This window comes from Castor canadensis, chromosome 9 (assembly GCF_047511655.1).
Source record: "Castor canadensis chromosome 9, mCasCan1.hap1v2, whole genome shotgun sequence".
Classification (NCBI taxonomy): Eukaryota; Metazoa; Chordata; class Mammalia; order Rodentia; family Castoridae; genus Castor; species Castor canadensis.
This window is the reverse complement of record NC_133394.1, coordinates 11,673,009-11,696,490: the sequence shown is the minus strand read 5'-3', so window position 1 is coordinate 11,696,490 and position 23,482 is coordinate 11,673,009. Positions and strand designations below refer to the sequence as shown.

Sequence of the window (23,482 nt, the reverse complement as noted above, 5' to 3'; positions counted from 1 at the left end):
TTTACTCACATTGTCTTTCTTGTGTGCTTTGGAGTACACAGTGATGATATTGTCACTCTGAGGTTTTGTATTACTGTGTTGAAAATATTTTGAAAATAAAACCAAATGTTCTCAGTTTCAACTTCTAATACAGTAAACGTTGATACATATAACCCACATAAATAAAAAAAGAATTATCTTCATATCAAACAGAATACGTGTTTTAAGTATATGTACGTAGAATAGTAACAATGAATGTACTTTAACTGTTTTTCCTATTACCCAGTTCTGAGCATTGAAAACAATGCAGAAAGAAGAAAAGAAGTCACTGCATTGTTTTCACAGCCACTGTCTTCACTTTCTGTTATTCTCTTTGTGCTGCTAGTTGTGGAAGGCAGTTGGGGAAGTATTTACGGTGCGTTCTTTTACTAGATTAGGCTTTGCTGCCAGAGCTTCTAATCATATTGTAAAGGAATTCCTGTCATTTTCAAGAATACAAAGCAGTCTTTAGAAACATGTTCACTGAACAGACAAGAGGAAAAAACAGCCTATTTGGCCAAGCAGAGTAAGGAAGCCCTTGTCTGGAGAACTTTTCTGAGCCACCCTCTCAGGAAATAGTCATTTCTTTATTTTAAACAGCAGTTGCCATGATCACATTCTTATTTATGGACTATCTGGCAGCAAGAAAGTGTAAAAGAGACATACGTTTTGTTCGGTAGCTTGCTTTTCCAGTTTTTAAACCATGTAAGAAATAATGAGGTCATAAGCATGGCTTTGGCATACTTCATACATGCTTACACTGAGGGATCATGACTGTTTATTAGACAGCAGGAATGGGAATCCATCCCTGACTCTTAAAACCATTAGAAATGATTGGAATTGAAGAGTCTTGATGTGAAAATTAACCTGGGACTTTGTACAAAAGGTCTGAATTTAAATAGCCATTTCGTTGGGCTACCTTATGTACTTCCTACCTATGGGTTTTGATTGAACATGTCAAGTATCTATGAGAAGTACTCTATTCGTGTTATAAATGGAAGCAGTTTCCATGGAAACTGTACTACCATTGGAGTTTGAATGCTGAGTTCAAGTCCCAGCTTTTCCTCTGACCAATCAAGTGGTAAGAAAACGTTGCCTTTGTGAAGTGGGGACAATATGTTCATGCTCTAACTGTCCCCATGGGGTTATTGAATTCATCAGAGCCCGCTCAGGAGACAGAAACCACACTAGTTATCCAAACACAGATATTTCATGTCAGTAACTGTTAACTAGGCCTAAGTAACTGAAAAGGTCAAAAGAGCATTCCAGACCATTACAAAAAGTAGCAAACTATAGGAAGCAGCTTCTACTTCCAGAGCTGGAGAAACAAAATGAAGAATTGGGAGTATTAGAATTTAGAATTTTGAAGGGAAAGACCAGTGGGGCTGAAGTTTACTCACCGCTGATGAGCTTGCACAGTAACTTCTACTGTCAGCCTGAGACCTACTCTGCAGAGGGAACAGGGCAGGCTGGCACTAATGTCTGTGGAAGGTGTGCATCAGGGCCTCAAATGCTGGGAATATTGCACACTGGTTCCAGCTGTTGCTACAGGAAGGAACAGCTGCACCTGGGGTAAGGAAAGCAGCAAGGGTGATCCTTTTAGGAACACCAGGCAGACATCCATTCCATGGGAAAAATGTTCTTTCTTCCTTCTCCAGCCTTTTCTGTCTTCATATAGGACTCCCTGTTAGAAAATCCTAACATAGAGGAGGCTGGGACAGCAGAAGTAGGTTTTGAGACTCTCAGGTCAGGTTCACAAAGCAGAGTACAGACAAATGTGTTTGGAGCTGATACTCACTGGCCTAGTCGTATGTCTGTAGAATGCTTCGCAACGTGAAATGCAAGGATAGTTTTGTAATACAAAAGCAGAATTTTGCAATCATTAGCGTTTATGCCCTTGTAAATCTTGAAAAATAATAGAGGATTTGATATTCTTAAGTGATTTCCATGTTGTTGAATATCTTCCCAATAGCAGAGTACTGAATCAATGTTTACATCTCCAAGGCCTTCTCGTGGTTGCGGCTCAATGGCTTATGAATAATATGCTTATCCTGCCATAATAAAGTACAGATTAGAACCTTAATGAAGAATGAAGTAAGCTCAGGGTAAAGGAAAGTGTTCTGAGAATTTGAATTGTGTTGATAAAATTGGTGATGTGTAAGAGAAACTGCTTTAGGTTGTAGTTTGTTTGTTTTGCCAAAGAAATTACTTGGAAGGAAAGTCACCAAGAAGAGAGAGGCTGAATGTGATACCCTCTGTGCTCTGCTTTTTCTGTAAGTTAACCTCTAGAAATGGCAATTGAAATAATTATTGACCAGAAAATGTGGAGATGGTTCTGCTTTTATTATTGTGGCTACATAAAGCAAGAGCCTGCTGGATGTTCTTGAGGTAACATTACCGTATCCTTGGATGCTCAGAGAAAGCTTAATAGAGCAATGTGTTCTTCACAGTGGAAAGCAACATCCAACCCAAGTTCTTCAGCCTCACAGCTCATGGTAATTTTCATTTTATGGCTTAATGCATCCAAGAGAACAGAGGTCATTTCCATTGCGGTAACAGTCTGTGTTCTATAGCATGATTAATTTTAGGGAAAACTGGGTGTCTTTTTTTTTTAAAACACTTTATATTTGTCTTACATTGAAAGGAATAGACAGATATTCAGTCATCAGATCGTAGTGATGATGGATTTTTTTTTTTTTACAGCTCCTTTGACATACTGATTTCAGGAAGCTTTGTAATTATTTGAGCATAAAATTCTTTTTTGTATCTGTTTTTAAACTATGGCTAAAAAATAAAGAAGCAGGGCTAAGGATGTAACTCAGTGGCAGAATGCTTGACTCGCATGCATGATCAAACTCTGAGTTCAAGCCCCCAGCACTGAAATAAAAATAAAAATAAAGAAGAAATGTATGATTATTTAATTCCTTAGGAGGCAGGAAGAACCTAAGGATGTGATTTTTATGTAGAACAATGTTTCATATTAAAATCACTGACCTGAATTTTTTTTCCTTTTTTCTCACAAAATTTTCTCTTGAAAGGTATTTTGTTGATGTATAAGGAATCTCTACAAAATATTTTACTTTCATAAACTATTGATGCTAAAAAGCCTGTGTTTCATTATTTTCAGAGTCATAACCTATATTGCAAGAAAGTAGAATAACTGATCTATGAGATTCTTTGTGTCTAAATCATGCTCTAGATTTAAGATATTTGTTAAGACGGTCACGTGTCTTCTCTTTTTTTTTAGGGCTTAGTGACTTTAAGAAATTATATTTTACATCCTAAGAATCTTATTTACAAAGTGAGAATATGACAGACAACACAAAAAATAGCATCCCTTTCACACTAGATTCCCTGCCCACCCCTCCTGTGGAAAGTGATGTTCTGATGTTCCCTTCCTCTCTTGCATATCCAGTGTTCTTACTTTCAGGAGGAAAGGAAAAGACAGGGGTAAGCTGAGAATGGCCTGTGTTCTGTGATGTCATAGTTTCTATTTAAATTAAGATAGATTGCTGATAATTGACTTCAGTTAATTTCCTTAAACACAGGTTGTAAATAAATGGCTATCACCATGACAGTCTTGGCTACCAGACAGAGTATGCAGCAATGCTAATAAACAGCCAAATGGAGTAGAAATTTGGCAGAGAAATAAGAAATCTTTCTTTCTGAAGGAGTGTAAAAACCCTAGAAACCTCACATCTGCTCTACATTCTTCACTGGTACTGGCAAGGCTGGTTGAAAACACCAGCTTCCCCCAGCAGCCCCTGCATCTCCCTGCACTGAGTGGGCTGGGAAGTGCTCAGAAATGGCTCTTACCTCCAACAGAGTAGCTTAGGGAGGAGGTGCTCAGTGGAGATGACTGGGGTGGGGGGATTCTTACAACAGAGAAGGCTTTGCTCTGGTAACCTTGGCTGGTTATGGAGGGAATCTCTCCAGACTGTTCACAAGGAATGTTTCAGTCAATCATTGCCCTGAGCTGACCCAATGCCAGTTTGTGATTCTGGAGCAATGTTAGCTTGATTTGTATATCTCCAATATCATTGAGAAAGAGACTCCTCGTTATACCCCAGATTTTTACTTGTCAATTATGAGGATAAATAAAACAGGATGGAGAAAGGGTCTTCCTCATGCTGATTTCCAGTCTCTCCTTGGTCATTCCATACTGGGAAAGAATTGGGGGAGAGGGTAATTGGATTGGGGCTCAGAAATTAATCAGATTAGAATTTCTACCTGACTGATTAGTGATTTATCCTTTAAAGTAAGATATTCCAGAAATAAAATATTTTTTATTCTTAAAGAAGACCAGATATTGCCATGTCTTGCTGGTGAATGTTTTAAGTCAATTGATATGGCAAATACTCTATTTCTTATCCTTTGTCAAGGTACTTGATGATAAAGCAATTGACTTAGGAATGATGAAGACACTTGCGCTTTGGTGACTTCTCCTCAGGCCTAATGTCCTTGTCCCATACACCCCTATATCTAAACAAAGACTTTAAGATGGAAGGATAATATTCTCAAGATGGAGCTTATATTATCTTCATTCGTGATGTTTGTTCATTTTGTCAAAATGTGCCAGTATTTTTGCAGTCACATAGTGGAACTATGGTTTTTGTTTTGTAATTATATAGCAGAGTATAAGGATTATCATGGCTTTACAACTATAGGACTCTGTTTCCTTTTTCCTTCTGAGAATCAGGAAATTGTTATGACTTGGGGTGGAGTATTTAACCTCAAGGTGGGAGCATTGAGACCTTACTTCCTTTACTCTTTATGGGTGATTGTCCCCATTTTATGAACCTACAGTTTTATTACAGGTGTCCCTAAGTCTAGAAAAAAACACTCACCTACTGCAATCACTTCCCATCTTATAAATGCTTTCATATTGCATTTTCAGTCTTCTATATGATATCAGAGAGATAGCAATAGAAAAGTACAAAGAAATGATTTGCTCAGATATTTTAAGTAATAGGCTAATGATGGTTTTATTGAATTTAAATATGTTTCATTTCAATTTTTTCCAAATTGGCAACTCAATGAAAATAATAGTACTTTTGCTAAATTAGCAAAAAAGGTAATTTCATTGTGAATTTCCTTTGACCCCTGAGACAAGTGTTCAAGCCATATTTTCTTGGCTTTCTCCTACCTTTGTGTGTCAGTCAGCTTTTTCTCACTACAACAAAGTATCTGAGATAAGTAGCTTAAAAAGAGGAAAGGTTTATTTTGGCTCATGGTTTCAGAGGTTATAGTCCATGGTCATTGGCCCAGTTGCTTTTGGGCCTGTGGTGAGGCAGCACATCATAGCGGGAGCAGGTGGCACAGTTGGGAAGGAAAAGAGAGAGGGGAAGGAACTGGCATATATAATCCTCTTTGAAGGCACAACCCCAGTGACCTAAGACTTCTGCCTAAGCCACATCTCTTCCAATAGCACAGAGCTGAGGACCAAGCCTTTAATTCATCAGCCTTTGGGGGTCATTCTATATCCACACTGTAGAGACACGATGCAATACTTCAAATCCTTCGAATGATAATGGTTTTACTTATTCTCATAACACTGGCCAAATAATAATCAGGTATTTGGAATGTACACAGCACTTTCATCTGAAAAATAAATTCATTCTAGCCCTGACTTTTTTCTGGGGGAGGGAGGCAGTACTGGGATTTGAACTCAGGGCCTCACACCTGCTAAGCAGGTGTCCTATGACTTGGGCCACTTTACCAGTCCTTAGCCCTGACTTCTTAAGACTCTTCCATGTTATCCCTATTAAGCAGATGGTTGAAGAATTTTAGTCCCAGTGATTGGAACATAGTGGATATTCAGTAGATGCTTGTTGAATAGCTATTAAATTTTTTTATCTAATCTTGCCTGGTTAATTTGAAAAATATATCACATACCATATGAGTTTACAATGGGACGGCATTACATGTCATGAAATTAAATTAAAGCAAATAAGACACCTCCATCTTTCCTTTATAATATTAAACATGTAGCTGCTGTCTAGGCATTGGTTAACAAAGTGATTGTTTCAGTGTTCTTACACAAGGAGGATGGGCTATTGTACACAGTGAATGGAAAATTAAATAAACTACAGAATTTAAGTAGGCCCAGCAACTTGCTAAATCTGGATGAACCATGAAGTTTGTCCTGATAATGAGAGGGTGGCTAGTTCTAGCATGCCCTCCCTCCCATGTCACTTGAAATTGGGGTTCCATTTGTGGAACTTGCTGTACCTCCTGAGATGTCACAATATACTCAGGATTGCACCTTTCTGATTTAAAGTGTTGACTCTCATTTAATCAAAATATTTTAATTATCTGGGTAGTGTAGGCTTGAGTTTCCTGACACTTGTCTAATTTGTTCTCTTTTGCTGAGTTGCTAGCACTTCAATTACATATAGAAGAACTTATTTTGTTTCAATAGCTACCAAGTCCTCTCTTCTAATTTTTAAAAATGTTCCTTGCTCTACTTTTGCCTTTAATTCAGACTTCTTGATTATCCCTGCTCACTCAGATAATATCTCTTACTGCCCATATACTTGAGGGTTAGTTTGGTTTATGAAAGAGACTATCTTTTTTCTCATCATCAATGTACCACTTTTTTTGTGGTTTCTTTTCAGCTTCTATTACTCCATGTTCCTTCATATTTGAGGATATTTTCCTTTTGATCTATCTTCTTGTTCCAAAAACAAAATCTCCCTAAATTATGGAGTGACAGAGGACCTGAGTCAAAAAGAATAAAAGTGAAATGGAATAAAGCTAATGACCAGTTTACCTTAGACTTCTAATGATTAAATTTAATAACGAGGAAGCCCACAAGGCAGATCCTCTTGGAAAAGAATGAGATGTATTGTTGATGTTTTAGTCCACAAATTCCTAGGCTGCAGAAACCGTGTCTATTTAAAGGAGGTGCTCAGCTCAGCACCTCATACGATGCCAATAATGATGTACAATAAACGAGAGCTACTTTGACTGTTTTGTGCTTGTTCCTACAATGCTATTTCCTTGTTGCTGTGACTACGTGTGTATGCTTTAACCAGAAAGACATGCAGCTGTATGCATGTCTACGTCAGTAAACTGAAATGGACAGCTGAGATGAAAAATAGTTTGTGCAAACTGCCACAATCACATAATGGAAAAAGAAAGATCTAGAAGCCACTCTTCAAAGGTTCATTTATTATGGTTCATTTATGTGAAAAAGGTAAAGTATTATTTCTAAGAATAGGGAAATAGACAATTATTGGCCTTAAATCCATGTAAGCAGAAATCCTGTTTTCTTTGATTATTCTAGTTCTTTGGATGATTGTTAAAATAAATCAAGTGTAAATTTCTATGGCTCTGTTTTCCTCCTATTAAGACCATTGGAATTTATGTGAATTGAATCACTTAAGTTTATGTGAATCATATGAATTGATTATCTGCCTCTGCTCAGGTTCTATATTTTCTAATTAATGTGACTGATATCCATGTAGCAGTATCTGTCTCGATATGTTTTATATTGCTGTAACAAAATGCCTGAGGCAGAATAGTTTATAAAGAAAAGATTTTCATTTTGCTTCAGTTCTGGGTGTACAAAAGCATGGCACTGACATCTGCACAGCTTCTGTTGAGGGCTTCATGGAGGCCAACTGATGTTAGAAAAGTGGAAAATAGAAGTAGGTGAAGAGGAAAAGCATGTATTCAAGAGAGTTAGTGTTGATACTAGGCTCATTTATATCAACTCACTCTCATAGTGACCAAACAAGTCCCATGAAAGGAACAACTCTTTCCTATGAGAAAGATGTAATCTCTCTTAAATCCCTCAGTACCTTTTTATCCTGTTACATTAGGGACCAAGTCTCAGCATGAGTTTTGGTGGGAGTGAACCATATTTAAACCATAACAGTGTCCACTCTGAGTTGGTTTGCATGTTTACTATCCAGTCCACAGGATACATACACTGAGAGGTAAAACATGCCTTTATCCACACCTGGAGTTTGAATCCTGTTACATCTCCCTGAATGCATGGCGTATATTTTTCTCTAAATCTTTCTGTCTCTACTTTTCAGATGCTTTGTTTCTCAACAATATTACCCTCATGATTTTTTTTAAATCAGGATGTAATTATTTGATACAGAATATAATCATTTTCCATTGAGAAAAGCCTTCCTTTGGTAGAGATCTGTCATCTTACATGTTCCTTACAATACAATTTAATCATTTGTAGATTTATCTGCTGCCATATGTTGTCTCTTTTCCACAAAAGATTAATATTATTCCCTTGTAATGCATGGATGCTTCTATAAAGACATTTTTATTGTACATGTTTCACCAAATATAAGGAAGTAAGGTGCATCTCAATGTTATTCAATTGTGAATTTTCTAAGACTGCAAAGAAATAAGCAGAACCAAGCAAAATTAGCTTAGAATAATTTGAGGAGAGCTTATGTAGCACTTCTGTACAGATCAAATGAAATGACAGACTAAGAGAACTGAGTGTTATTTTAAGGTACTCACCTAGAGAAAATACTATTGTCTTTTAACCAAATGACACAAAATGGCAAAAATGTTAGAAATGGGGGTGATTTTTACACTTTTATGTTTTAAAGAAAAACTATCAGCTTTTAAGTAGTGAGCCTTCATCACTTTATCAAATGAATTTGTGTCCTGTTCCTGGATGGCTGATGACTATGGGGCTGGAAAAGGAGGTGCTTTTCTTACTGCATCTGATGTCTTTTTACATTTATCTAAATTTGCCCCTGTAGTAGCTACAGAATTGTGAATCCTATGACTGTGCTGAGCCACCTGAGAACAGGTGTGATGGAAGCAGGAGAGCTCACCACATGCATGTCTCATTATAATACCATTCTCTGAGTAAATAACCACTGTAGTGTGGTCAAAGTTGCCTTCTAAATACTTTGCATAATAATACACAAGTAATATGAAATATACATATATACATATGTGTGTTTGTACATCCCTTACTTCCCTTGTTTTAAGCTTCAATCTGGTTAAAATGCCTTGCTATTTAGAGGTCTGATGCTCTCTTCCTTGTGCAAAGATTTCTTACTTCTTTGGTTAGTCCTCTTTACAAGCATATTGTTCTTCACAAGGGAGGGGGAATGGAATAAAACTAATTTATAATCATTATTGCAAAGATAACCAAAGTATGCGCAACACTAAAAGCAGCTAAATGGTGACATCTAGAATGTACAGAAAATCGCACTGTTAATAAATGTTATTAAATTCCAACTTATTTCAGCTTATTACTTAGCAAACGTGATATTCAATGAGCTATCTAAGGGCCAAAAGTGCTGATATTAATATTTGTAGTAATTTTATATTGAATTTGCATAGTGCCTTGATTTTTTTTTTCATTGTGCTTTTACATAGTATTGCTTCTGCAACAAACAGAAAAGAATAAAGAAAATTATTCCTTGCTCTTTGGTTTTAGAGATAAACAAAGGGTCAAAGAGATTATGTGATCTGACCAAATTTATGATTAATCAGTGGCTGAGCTATCACTAATAACTAACTATCGAACTTCATTAGCATTCCAGTTGATGAGGAGGTAAATAAATCAGAATACAGAGTAAATAAAAGTAGACATAAAAGGCATTTGCGATTGTTTGTTGTTCTTGGTCATTATTCTGTCAGATCAGTTTGTAATTGTGCATAGGAAATTCATACTAAAAAACAGGCATGCCTCCAATTCAGCAGTTTAGTGAAAGGCCAATTTATATTCATTTGATTTACTATAAACTTTCAGAGGTTTGTACTCTTTCACAGGTGTAGGGATTTATGTGAACTCAAAAGCAAAAGATATTCTTATAATCCATTAGATAAATGTCTTCTACCTGTCTATTTCTTCATCTCTAGAACATCAATATCTTTGTCACATAAAACATGAAATCCACTCCTTAGAATGAACTGTAAAGTCTACTCAGGTCTTGAGATCCCTGGTGAATTTACCTGGCAGAGTATCAATTTCAGTGGTTTCTGTTTGGGTGGCTATACTGGAAACACTCTTTTGGTTCCAGGCCACAAGGTCACTTTGCATCAGCTCCTGTGCTAGAGTTATTCAGATTTCTTTGGTTCACATGTCTGAACTGACAGGATATAAATGAAATCTTTCATCTTCTCACTGATGATTCTTCTAATCAAATTGAAGAATTGATGGAAATTTACACTTTCAAGCAAGTGATGTTGATTTGTACTTGACACGTTTAAACTAGCTATTTTTTGCTTTGCCTTTTTCCACTAGTAACAGGGTTTCTATCTAAATTTTTTTAGGATGGCATTCACTTATAAAAATGGTTTATAGAATCATTGGAATGAGGCCACTAACCATTCTAGCTTTAAATGCATCCACATAAGTAATAATCCATTCAGTGTTGGTACTTGCTTTTTATTGGTAATTAAAATGATCTGAAGTCAAAATGAGAGTAATAAATAAAGCTCAGTTTCAGAGATTAAGGCAGTAAGCAAGATAGCTTAGATTGCTATTAAGGAACATTAGTGCTTTGCAGCAAAATTTCTCTATTCAAAATGTATAAAGTCTTTTTTTAAAATTGTTATAATATGAAAATGTTTGTATTCTTATCAATATTTCCCTACAATTTTAATTTATCCTGTTTTGCAAATATGGAACAATTCTTATATTCTGGCAGAAGAGACAATTATGTTTTGGGTACAGCTCAAGCAATTATAAGATTTTTCTTCTTAAAATAGATCCCCTTATCTTTGCCATTCAAAGCTACTAAGAAAAACTGAGTATGTAAGAGGTGAGAAATTGAGGCGAGGATATAATCAGGGCTTGTGAAGACAAGGAAAGGGTACCTACAACCAGTTTCTTCTGTTTCTCAATTTCATTTAGGACTGCTCAAAAAAAATTAGATGTAATAAAATTAAGTTTGTTGTGTTCTTGATTTATCAGTATTCTATTTGACTGCATCTTCACTATTAGCATTAGTTGAACTCACCTTTTCCTAAGGCAATTATTTTATATTTACCTTTCTGAGATTTAATTTTCTGGCATCATTATAGTAATAATACTGCCAATGGATTGAGAGTTTTCTATGAGGTCCTTGTCTGTATACCCTGAATACAGTATGCTATTTAATGGTAACAATTACTCTGGAAGATTCAATCATTTCTATTTTATATGTAAAGAATCTGGGTATTAGAAAGATATATAAAAATTACTCCAAATTTGCTGCTTACCATAGTACATGTTTACTTTTTCACAGTTTTTCTGGATCAAGATTTGAACAGGTTGTATTCTTATCTGGAGGTTCAACTGGGGAAAAAACTTTTACTTTGATCATTCTTGTTGTTGGCAGAATTTGGTGCTTTTACCTGTTTAGGTGGGAGCCTGGGCTTTTTGTTAGCTGTTAACTTCAGGTCATCTCAGGTCCTAGAGGTTACCTGCAATTTCTTGCCATGTGAGCGTCTCCAAGTCCATTAAGAGAGCCTTTGGGTCCGTCTGCTATGTCAGAATCTCATGATTTCTGATATAATCACAAAGTAACATCTCCTCACCTTTGCCATGTAACAGAACCACACAAAAGTAACATCCTGTCTCCCTTGACATATACTATGTTAGAAGCAAACCACAGGTCTTCTCATACCTCAGGAAAGGAAATTAAACAGGAAAAAAATGAGGAGTGGGGAGTGAGGTGGGAGTCATGAAAGATCTTAGGGTTCATCTGCTGTATTAAATTCATTAACCATGTTCACACAGCTACAAAAATTCACAGTTAAATGTCACTGACTTAAATGTTCATTCACTAATCACTATGTTTTCATATCCAGAGAATACAAAGAAATTAAATAAATCTATATAAGATTATTATCTGTAAATGCTTTGATAGGTTTTCTGGGGGGGGTTGTTTTGCTGTACTGAGGTTTGAACTCAGGGCCTTCAACTTGAGCCACTCCACCAGTCCTGTTTTTGTGAAGGGCATTTTGAGATAGAATCTCATGAACTATTTGCTCAGGCTAACTTCGAACTGCGATCCTCCTGATCTCTGCCTCCTGAGTACTAGGATTACAGGTGTGCATCTCTGGCACCCAGCAATTCTTTAAAAGGTATAACTTAAGTAATACCATTTCTTATCTGAGGACCTTTTTAATCTTAAAATAAAATATGTATATGTGGTGTCACTTCTTTTAGAAACATAAGTATAATGTTGAATTGGACAACAAATAGTATTAAAATAAAAAGACTCATTTTGGCTTTCTATAAAGTCTTAAATGTCAAAGGAGAGAAGAATGGGGCTTTTTCAATCACATAAATATATTTACATATTCACTTGTAAGTATGGTGGAACTTGAGTAGTGTTTTTCTGTTAAAAGTGTAGCTTAATTGTATTATCAGAATCTCTACCAGGAAAATGGCAGGTGCATTAGGAAGTGAACCTTAAGTTCTTGGAGTATGAGGCTGTAGGAGTGACATGTGAGTTGTTTGGTCCTGTTTCAAATCTGGAAGTGCTGAAACAAAAGAGCTGTGGTCCTCTTTTTCTCCAGATGGAACTTAAAGACCTATTCAAAAAAACTCCTCTGTGATTTTATGCCTGTTTTAGGGGCCTTCAGATCACTTGCAATTTAGTCATATCACTGGCTATTTCCATAGGGGAAGTATAAAGTCAGAGGTTCTTTCTCACCAACAGGCAAAGGGAAGGACCCTGCATGCCCCCCAATACACACTTTTTTATTTTTTGGCAGTACTGGGGTTTGAACTCAGGGCATCAGGCTTGCTAGGCAGTCACTCTACTACTTAAGCCCTTCCCCTAGCCTTACCTGTCTGGCAGGAAAGTCACTACAGCCAGGGAACATGGTGGCTGCTCCCATGTCCAATATGTCTGTCTGCTCTACCTGTTGCATCTGGCAGTTGGGAAGCAAGACCCTCAGACTAAGTCTTCCTCACTTTTCCCCTTTTTTATAGGGGAACAAATAGGGAGAGAGTCTCACTGCTATTCCCCTCTCCTGACACACCCTTTGTATTTCCAGTTAGCAATTTCAGATAATAATTTTTCTTCATTTGATGTTCTTTGTGTGGTATTAAACCTATTCTAAATTTGAGAGACTTTTGCCTCCATGGTACATAAATAATTAATTTGTCATTAAGGAGATTGTCCATAGCTGAGAGATAAAAATAAAAATATATAAAAACATTTTCTTGTGGCATCCTGAGGTATATTTATTCATGTTGTTGATGACAGTTTCCATTTTTCCAGCTTAGTCATTGCTTCATAGCTCTGACTAAACTGAAATAAGAGGAAACATTTTCATTTTTAATACCATATTGAAACATGAGAAAAATAAGAGATCTATACAAAGAGGAGTAGATGAATAAGTATGAAAACTTATCTCTTTTTGGAGAAAGAAATTAATAGTAATAATAAAACCAGGAAGGGAGAAAATTTCTGAATGCAGTTCAGAGTGAGGACTCATTGTTCACTTGAAATATGATTCAGTTTTTTACAGTAAATAATGTCTTCTTTCAGTTTCAAAATGCAATAGTGACAATGAATGAGTTATCAAAAGGATGCAAATTATTGTAAAGAAAGTGCCTTTCACCAGACCTCTGGATGCTATCTAGCTGGTAGATAATGTTTGAGGTCTACAACCTACTCCTGCTAGAAAGAACCCAGCCTTCCAAAGGGAAGGATAATTCTGTGTTCATTATTTATTACATTTCCAAGGCTCAACAAAGTGTGTTTGCTTCTGGTCATTCTCTGAGCTCTATAGAAAATAGTTCTCATGCTTTCTGTGCTTTTTTGTATGAGCCTGGAAAAGAAGCACTTACAGTAATCTACCTTAATGTTTTGTTTTGCTTCTCTTTTTGCACAGAAGCATGGCTATTAAGTTTGTATCAGTCATAGTCCCAATAGGGAACAGATGGCACTCGCAAATTAGGATAATTCCAGGAGGGTTTATTTACAAAGGGACTATTTGCAAAGTAGAAGCACAGAGCAGTGCCATAACCTGTTTAATAATGGTAGAGCTACTCATAGGTCTGAAAGAAGGGAATAGTTAGGAAAAATAGGGGAGAACTGAGTAGAGAATGTCAGCTTGATCAAGGGATATAACCAGCAATGAGCTACCTACCAGGAAGAGAGCAGGAGCTTGTATATCTTGGCTTCCCTTTTCCCCTAACCTTAAGGAACCTTCATTTTCCTGTCAGGGGCTTCATGTGGAAACTTAATGAAAAGCCAGAGGATGAAGAAGTTCCTTGATAGTCCACAGAGCTCAGCCTCCAGGGGCAAGGCAAGATAGAAAGGGGCAGAAAGAAGGATCTGGGGGAAAAACTAAAAGAGAATTTGATCCACTTAGTACAAATTCCAGTATGTAGAAATTGGAATCTGGAAATGAAAGTTATTCATAGCTTGTGACAATCATAATAGATAAAATAGCACTAATATTTAGTACTTATGAGGAGTTGGGTTTTGAGAGCATTGCCTTATTGAATTTGAAAAGCAAGAAAAACAAAATCCAACTCATTCATTAGATGGGCTTATTCCATGGTAAATGAATAGGTTTCTATATGCAGGCAACCTTTTTTCTTTAAGAGTTACCTTTAATTACAAGCCACTATGACATATGGAGGCTTAGTCTCTCACAATATTTAATCAATTGAATTGTTAAAAATTAATTTGGTAGATGTTGATCACCATCCCACATATTGAGGTTTTGTAGAAAGAAATTTTCAGACTTATATGGAAAGCAAGCATAGGCATTTCTGGATTGGTACAGTTGAAATCTGATCTGTAAGTGCTGACAGTTCATTTCTAAGATACAGAATGAGAGATAATGATGTTTGATGCATTTTCAAGATGTAGTCTTTTAAAGGTGTAAGGTTATATAATACTGTTTTTCACATCTTGTCATAATGCTTTCAAAGATGAATGTCTGAGTCAGGTGAAAATGTATCATAAAAAGAATCAAAACACAACTCATAGATGAGGAAGACATTTACAACATATATAAATTACAAAGGACTAAGATCAGTTGTATATATAAAAGGTGTTAAAGACCTGTAAGTTACAGAGTGTTTTAGGTGCTAGACTCCAAATCCTATGTTTTATAGGTCAGATCTGGTCACTTGCCCCTCACACCCAATAAAAGATGAATAATAGTGAAGAACAAAAAAAGGAAGTTTATTACAGGTTATGGGCAGCCACGGAAAGTGGAAAGGTAGCAATTCAACCCATCTTCCCCAAACTGATATTTGCTTTAGGTTTAAGTAGGAAGAAGAATTGGGAACAGGGGGAGAGGTATGTGTAATTATTAAACAGTCCCAGTCCCAGGTGTGTTCCAATAGTCAGAAGTGGTGATCTCAGGAACTCATCATCTCAGGATTAGTCAGGTGGGGTCTTGTAACAACAATTGTCATTGCTGCCTGGCAGGTAGTCTTCCTATGCTATTCATTTTCTTGAGGGCAGTTTCCTCCATCTCTTGTTAAAAAGATGTTGTCAACAGTCCTGTCCTTCTTGGATTCCAGGGTGGCTGCTGGAGAGAATTACTCAGAACAAAAACCACAGATAACAAAATGGAGACTAGGATGCCTAGCTTTTGTCCTGCTTTCAGTTAATTTGTGGATCTAAGTAAGAAGTTAGTGTTCCTCAGCAAAAGCACCTTTTAGGCACTTGTTACACCTACAAAAATATGAAAAATCACTATGGATAAGAAGAGCAAAACATTGGACCAACACTTTACCAAAGAGAAAACTGAAATAGCCAGTAAACATTTGGGGATCAGTCTCATTCGTAATCAGAGAAGTGTTCATTAAAACTACAATGCGATATAATTATGTGCTGACAGTTGGCAAAAACAAAACAAAAAAAACCTAACAATTTCAAATATAGATAAAGATGTGAAATTTTCTTATGGTTGGAGGGTAAATGATAGACCCATTTTGAACAACAGGTTAGCATTCTAATCCAGTTGAAGATGAGATCACTAATACCAAGCAGTTACTCTTCTGGATCTCCACCCTAGACAGTTATTTGTGCATAGTGTCCAAATCCATGTGAAAGAATTTCATAGCGGAAGTTTACTTTAGTTCATTCCAGCCAATACATAGAAATAATTAAAATATGTATCAAGAGTAATAAAGATACCGTTACAAGTTGTACAATAAATTAATATCTGGTAATGAAACCTTAGCTATATGAAACAACATGGGTAAATTTCAAAATGTGTTGAGTAAACAAAGCAAGACAAAGGAATATATACACTATTTATGTGTTTTATTTAAAATGTTAAAATAGGCAGAAAGAAAACTTATATTTTTCTGCATTCCATTGCATTCTTTGAGGATAATATTTTAAGGAAAGGAAAGGAAATCAACATAAAGGCAATGATTATCTCTGGTGAAGGAGGTGGCAGTTGTATGTGGGAAAGACTGGGGAGAGGGGGTTGTTGGCCAAATTGTATTTTTTCCATAGGTAACAGTCTCACAGTGCTGTTATTTAGTTTATGTTCATTAAATGGCATCTATGTAATTATACAGTTTTCTTTCTGATAGAAATAGACCAAGCACTTTTTAAAAGTCAATTGACTCTCCTTTTCTCCATGCTCTGCCATTGGATGATTGACTCTTCCTATCTCCCAAGGGGCTTAGTGGTACTGTTTTTTAAATCACAGATTACAATTTAGTGTTTAAGAATTTAAACATCTGAAGCTTAACAGAAAATGTAAATATTCATTATGTTTGCATCAATGTTTATTTCCTTCTGGTTCTTGGAAAGCAAAGCTATCCCTAAGGTAGACATGGAAAGCTTTGGGACATTAGGATATGAGGAGTAAATCCCAATGCCAATGGCTGGATTGCAAAAACTAAGCTCACTGAGGGAGCATGGTGAGAAGTCAACATAAGGCAGCTTTGCAAGAAAAATAGCAGGGCTAGAGTTGGTTGGGGAAGAAAAGCATCTTGCAGCCCCAAAATGTTAAGAATCACTTTGCTAGATTTGTTTGCTGTTACTGTTTTTATTCCTAAAAGGTTTCAGTTCACTTGGTCACTATTAGTAAAGAAAATAAGAGAAGAGGCTCCCATGGAAATGGTCAAATGCCTTTCTTTTTATAACTCCTCAGCTGTTTTCAGAGTTCGTAGGTCCTCAGAGAAACTTCTACTCTTTTCCCTGAATTTTTCCCAGGAAGTAGCAGACAGTGCAGTGACCAACCTGCTTGAGTTGAAAGCAAAAATTCTAACTGGACTTCCTTCTGTGGAGTATTTGGTATAGGTATAGTTATTTCCAAAAATGTATCTATTCCTTGAGAATTTAAAGGCAAAGCACTCGCCACAAAATTCAAAAGGGCCACTTTATATATGATGGAGGGTTAATATTCAAAATATACAAGGAACTCACAACTCAATAGCATAAAAAATCCAATTTAAAAATGGCAAAGGACTTGGATAGTTCAAGGAGCACACACAAATGACCAACAGACACAGAAAAAGATGCTTAACTTCCCCAATCATCAAGGAATGCAAATTAAAACCATAATGAGATATCATCACATACCTGAAAGACTAGATAGATAGGTAGATAGATATAGTGAAATAGTATTCAGTCATTACTAAAAGGAAAATTCTGCAACAGTATCTGTAAACCTTGAGAACATTTTGCTAAATGGAATAAGTCAGAGAAAGACAAGTACCATAAGATCTCACTCACATGTGGAATCTAAAAGAGTCAAACTCAAATAAATGGAAAGAAGAATTAGAATAGTCTTTGTCAGGGACTGGGAGAAGGGAGAAATGGGGAAAATAGTCAAATTTTACACATTTTCACCTATAAAATGAATAAGCTCTGGGAAGCTAGTGTGCATCATGGTGAATGTAACTAGCAGTGCTATAGTGTATATTTGAAGTTTATTAAGAGAGAAGATCTTAAATGCTCTCAATACACACACACATACAGAGAGAGAGAGAGATATGCTGTCAGGTGACAGGTTAATGAGCTTGTTTGTGATAATAATTTCAGAATGTATATGTATATCAAAACATCCTGTTGTACACAGTAAATATATTTAATTTTTGTCAACTATACTTTAATAAAGTTGGAAAAATTAAAGATAGTATACCTACTGCCTAAATGTGGACTGTAAAAAAACAAAAATAAACCAGAACAAAAATACAGGTGAATTTAGTATCTGTAATAAAGACCATGCAGTTACCTAAGTGGTAGAATTATATGATACTTATGTAGAAGTCTTTCCTTCTTCATATCTAGATGAAAACCTAATTGTAATGAAACACCATAAAATATAATTAAATGTATCTTCACTAAATCTACTACTATTTCTATTTTTCGATTTCTGTAAAACAGAATTTGAGAAAGCACACAAATGAAGCTCTGGTCATTTAGTGATCTCTCCTCTGTTTTGAATGAGTGCATCCTTTATTCAGGGCTTCTCAGACTTAGGGACTGCCCAATGGTCTTATGAGATGCAGATTCTAATTCAGCAATGCAATTCAGGGTAGGACATCAGATTCTGCATTTCTAACAAGCAAGACTTAAATTTGATGAATGAAAACACAGAGAGCAAATATGTGGCCTTAGCTAACCAGAACAGTCAAGCCCTGCCCTGCTCAGTACCTGTGATCAAGGTGTACCTCAGATGGGTTCTTTCACGGCATCTGTCTCTGTTTCACTAGCTGCATTGTAAATGTGTGCCTGTGGCTTTAGAAATTTTTAAAGGACTCAAGAAAACATTGAGTCTCGGCACAATTTTGTTATGAACTAATTGACAAATCTGGAACCAGTCATTTAACCACTAATAGTTTTAATTTTAAATGAAAGTTGTTGGAATACATATGTTGTAAGGTTTTGTCTAGCCCTGATACTCTTTTGCTCATAAATGGTAGAACTGCTTTAATGTGGATATTCAGGACAATGACACTGAGAAATGCTTCCCTTTCGTTTTAAAAATAGCACTTAATACTCTTCTATTCCATTGTTCTTTTCGTGAATATTGATATGTTCATGAAGACTACTAATCTAATTACTATTACAAACCCTGTACTAAATGTCTACCTGTACTTCCCACCCCCTTTCTGTTTTATTTTAAAGAAAAGCCAAGAATAAAGTGTCTATTATATTGTTGTGTCTTTCTTTTTTTAATAAAATTATCTGAGATCCCTGAAACACAGTAATGTAAGCAAAGACTGCTGTATTATATAGCTTGATTTGGAATAAGCTATAAAATTAAAGTAATTCAAGACATTAAAAACTGAAAACTAGCGTTACTTCGGAAGACAACATTCTCAGCATGGCTAATACACTTATAGAAATAGCTGCTTAATTGAAACAAATTTTAAAAATTCTTTAATAGAAGATTTTCCTAAGAATTTAGTCTTTAACTAGGAATTAGTTACAAGCCCATTTATGGACTGGCAACTGCAGGGTTTTTTCCCAGTTTACAATCAGATTACTTTTCTAAACACTGATGCATGACATGATCTGTGGCCTGTAAAGACCACAATCAGAGGCTCCAAAGATAGAGAACATTTTGAAGCATCCAGTAGGAGCTGCCAGGGAACTTAATTCTGACCCCAGAGCCCAGATATGTCATGAGACCCATTCTGGTGAACCAGATTCTTGGTGTGCAAATGCATCTTTCCCATGACCAAAGTTTCCACTCATTTTTCAAAGAGTTCCTCAGCAACTTCTGGGAATGTGGTTGAATAGATACTGCTGGACACCTCTGAGACAGACATTTAAATTCTAGTGAGTTTTAGCTAATATCATTTCTTTCAGAGACGTATCTTATCCTCTGGCGTGTAAGTAAGGTGAAAGATGATTTGATTTTCAAATTGTTGACAGGAAGATAATTATATGCTGTGTTCACAATATGCCAGGATCTTAGTAGATCTGGGTCCCACACATTTCTACCACGTTGACTTCTTCACAGAGAGCCCATCAAGGTATTCTGGAACCTGCTTATTGTGCCCTGGAGGGGCTGACCTTTCTTCCAGTCAGTAGCATGAAACAGGTCCTGGTGGGATATTTATGCCATAAAAATTGGCATATTCTGGGTGCCATTCCATCATCTGAGAGTCAACTGTTAAAATACTACCTGTGTACCACTGTCCTCAAAGGCAAAGTCCCATGCAGCATGGCTAGAGTAAACCCCCTACATTTCCATACCTACTGTTTCATCTGGTCTGTGCAAATAAAGAACATTGATAATGTATTGTAAATCTTCTTCCTGACAGCATCAAAGAAAAGTTCACTTTAAGGAGTAGAAAAAGATGAAAGTACAACCTTTTGATAGGATGAATTTCTGACAACTTCTTATTTCTCCTACGAGTGGGCATTGCTTCATGCATTTAGTTTAAAAGTTTCTTCTAAAATGCCTGAATCCATTTGTCCAATTTCACCAGTCTGTAAGCACCGAGGCAGCAAGAATATTGTGTATAAGCTTCCTGTGAGGACAAAACATGCATGAGAGGGCACTCTCTCTTGGGATCCCCCTCAATTCTGGGGGGTCTACTCCCTTTGATACTTTTCCATCTCAACAAACTCTCCAGCTTTGCACACACACATGATGCATGAGAAATCACAGAGATACTTCAACTGGTAAGAATATTAAATGTTAGGATTCTGGTTTTCAAATGTAGTTTCTTTGAAACAATGAAGTCCTTAACCATGTGAGAAGATACACTTTGTAATGTTTCTATGGTTTGAGGAAACAGGAATATTTTAGGATTTGTTGAATAGTTGGAGTATAGTGAAATTGAACTACTGTGCTACATAAGTTTGTGTATGGGTGTGCACACTTGCAGGGTGTGTGTATATGTACACGTCTCCACTTCTTATTGCCAGTTACTTTGTAAAACGTGCAGAAAAAGCTTGATTAGAAATAAAAGAAGCATCTCATTGGTAGCTAATGCTTCAATGCAGATGAAGACTGTTTCATAACTTTGAATTAAAAACCCAGGGATGAGCCAGGCACCAGTGGCACACATCTATAGTCCTAGCTACTCAGGAGGCAGAAATCAGAGATCACAGTTTGAAGTCAGCCTTGGGCAAATAGTTCACAAGACCCTATCTCAAAAAATACCCAACAGAAAAAAAGCTGGCAGAGTGGCTCGAGTGGTAGAGTGCCTGACTAGCAAGTGTGAAGCCCTGAGTTCAAACCCTAGTACCACACACACATACCAAAAAAAAAAAGTCAACAAAACAACAGGAAGGGATGGGCAAAATTGTGATCACATGGAAAATGTATTCCTATTTGTTTTGCAGTACTGGGGCTTGAACTCAGGGGCTCACGCTTGCTAGGCAAACACTCTTTTGCTTGAGTCACTCTACCAGCCCAAACAGGCCTTTTGATACTCGGAACAAGAGCACTAAAAATGTTTATGAAAGTGTTTTCTGTAATTTTTTTGAAACAAGTGAATCAGGCAGGGGACCCAATGATTATTTCTCTCAACCTACATACCTAGCTGGATCCTGACTTTGGAAAAAAATAGAGTAATGTCATAAAACTAATTCGTAAATGATTTCTATTGCATCTCCTTCCACTCTTGACATCTTGCCATCTGTTCTCCACATATTCGATGCTATTTTTAAAGCATGCAAAAGATCACATCATTTCCTGGATCAAAACTCTGCCAGTTTCCTATTGTAATTATAATGTGAACCCTATGTTACTGGAGCCCTATCTCCTACTTCTTTGCTCTCTCTTTGAGTTTCAATTTGGCCTTAGAGCCTTTGCACTTGATGTTACTTTGGCCTGAAACACTATTCATTCTTAGTTTTCTTTGAGCTGGCTCCTCTCAGTATATAGGTCTCAATCAAAGTCACCTTTTCAGAGAAACCCATGCTTACCACTGTAGGTAAAGAACCCCCAAGCAACTACATTTATGGCACTACCCATTTCACTATGTTATCTACTTTACCCATTTTGATATTGTCCATCTCTTGCTGCTGATAGTGTGTGGTTCGTGGAGTGATTATTTCTTGTTCATGACTGTGCTCCTTGTACTTAAAACAATAGATCAGCTGAACACAGGTGGCTCATGCCTGTAACCCCTAGCTACTCAAGAAAGACAGATAGGTGATGTGAGTCACAGTTCAAGGCCAGCCCAGGCAAATAGTTCTCGAGATTCTATCTTGAAAATACCCAACAGAAAAAAGTGCTGGCAGAGTGGTTCAAGTGCCATGAAAACAAAACAAATAAACAAGTAGATTAACCCATGCAAAGGCATGTGGGTGTTGGGGTGGGGGGAGATGAGAGGAAATAAATTCAGGGAACTACTGAGGTACAGGGTTGTTGGAGTGTTGGTAAACACAACTTCCACTTCTGTCAGAGACTCCAATGCAGAGACTTTCTTAAAATGGGTGAGTTTGACCTCATGTTGAGGCCCACTGTGGCAGTATTTCTTAACTACTCAGTCACAGTACCCTCTACTTAAAACATACTGAGAATCTTGAAGGGCTTTTTGTTCACATGTGTTATGTTGACTGTGAATATTTCCCAAATTAGAAATTAAAACTCAGAAAAATTTTAAGCAATTAATTCATGTAAAACGGGAAATAGTAAATGTATTATATGTTAAAAATGCATATTTTTGAAATTATATTTTGGAAAACTAGAAAACTGAGAGAGTGGTATTGCTTTATTTTTGCAAATTTTTGAAATAGGAGAGACTTGCATTGTCATGTCGTCTTATGCGTGCAACCTTTTGTGATACTACATGTCTTACAGCCTCTGGAAAACTCCACTGTACTGGGGTAAAATAATCAGAGTCAGAAAGAAAAGTATCATCCAAGTATTATTATGAAAATGGTTTTGACCTTATGGGTCGCCTGATTGGATCACACTTGAGAAGTGCAGACCTGTGGTTTGAATAAGATATAAATTGCAGACAGTTGCTATCCAACTGCTCTCCACATGGTCTCCTAGCATTTAGGACGCACCTGGCTTTTTATAGGAAAAGAAATCCTCAACTTAATGGAATTGTGTTCTCAACTTTCTGAGTCAATCTTTTGAAAAATTCAAATATATTTGTCCTATGGAAACATTCTTATGTATCTGTATTAGTTTTCAAGGAATTGCCCAAAACACTTTAATATCTTTGTATTTAAGATGACACCAAGGTAGTCACATAATAGACCAAAGTCACTGCATAAAGGTGTTTCTTTGAGGAGAAACATGGCCCTGTTTCTGTGTGGAACACCATGATCACCACTCTGTCTATTGCAGAGAAACTGGAAACTTGGCTTCAACTTTTCTTCATGTAGTGCATTTGGACTATTATTTCAGCCCCAAGCTATAGGCAACACATAGAGGGTCTAAAACATTGGCTTTAAAATTCAAGTTGAAATATTAGTCCTTAACTTACTAGCCATGTAACCTGGGAGATGGCTACTAATCTTTGAGTTTTGTTTTCTTACAGGTTGAAATTTAAAGTTTGAGCTCAAAATTTTCCAAGGTTTTTTGAAAGAGAAAGAGGTGAAAGAAAATACTGAGTGAT

General features: G+C 36.5%; 1 protein-coding gene across 7 annotated transcripts in view; it reads left to right on the top strand.

The window, feature by feature from the left end:
* Nucleotides 1-23,482, top strand: part of Inpp4b (inositol polyphosphate-4-phosphatase type II B) — a 395,691-nt gene that overhangs the window by 68,994 nt on the left and 303,215 nt on the right. The gene's annotated exons all lie outside the window — the stretch shown is intronic.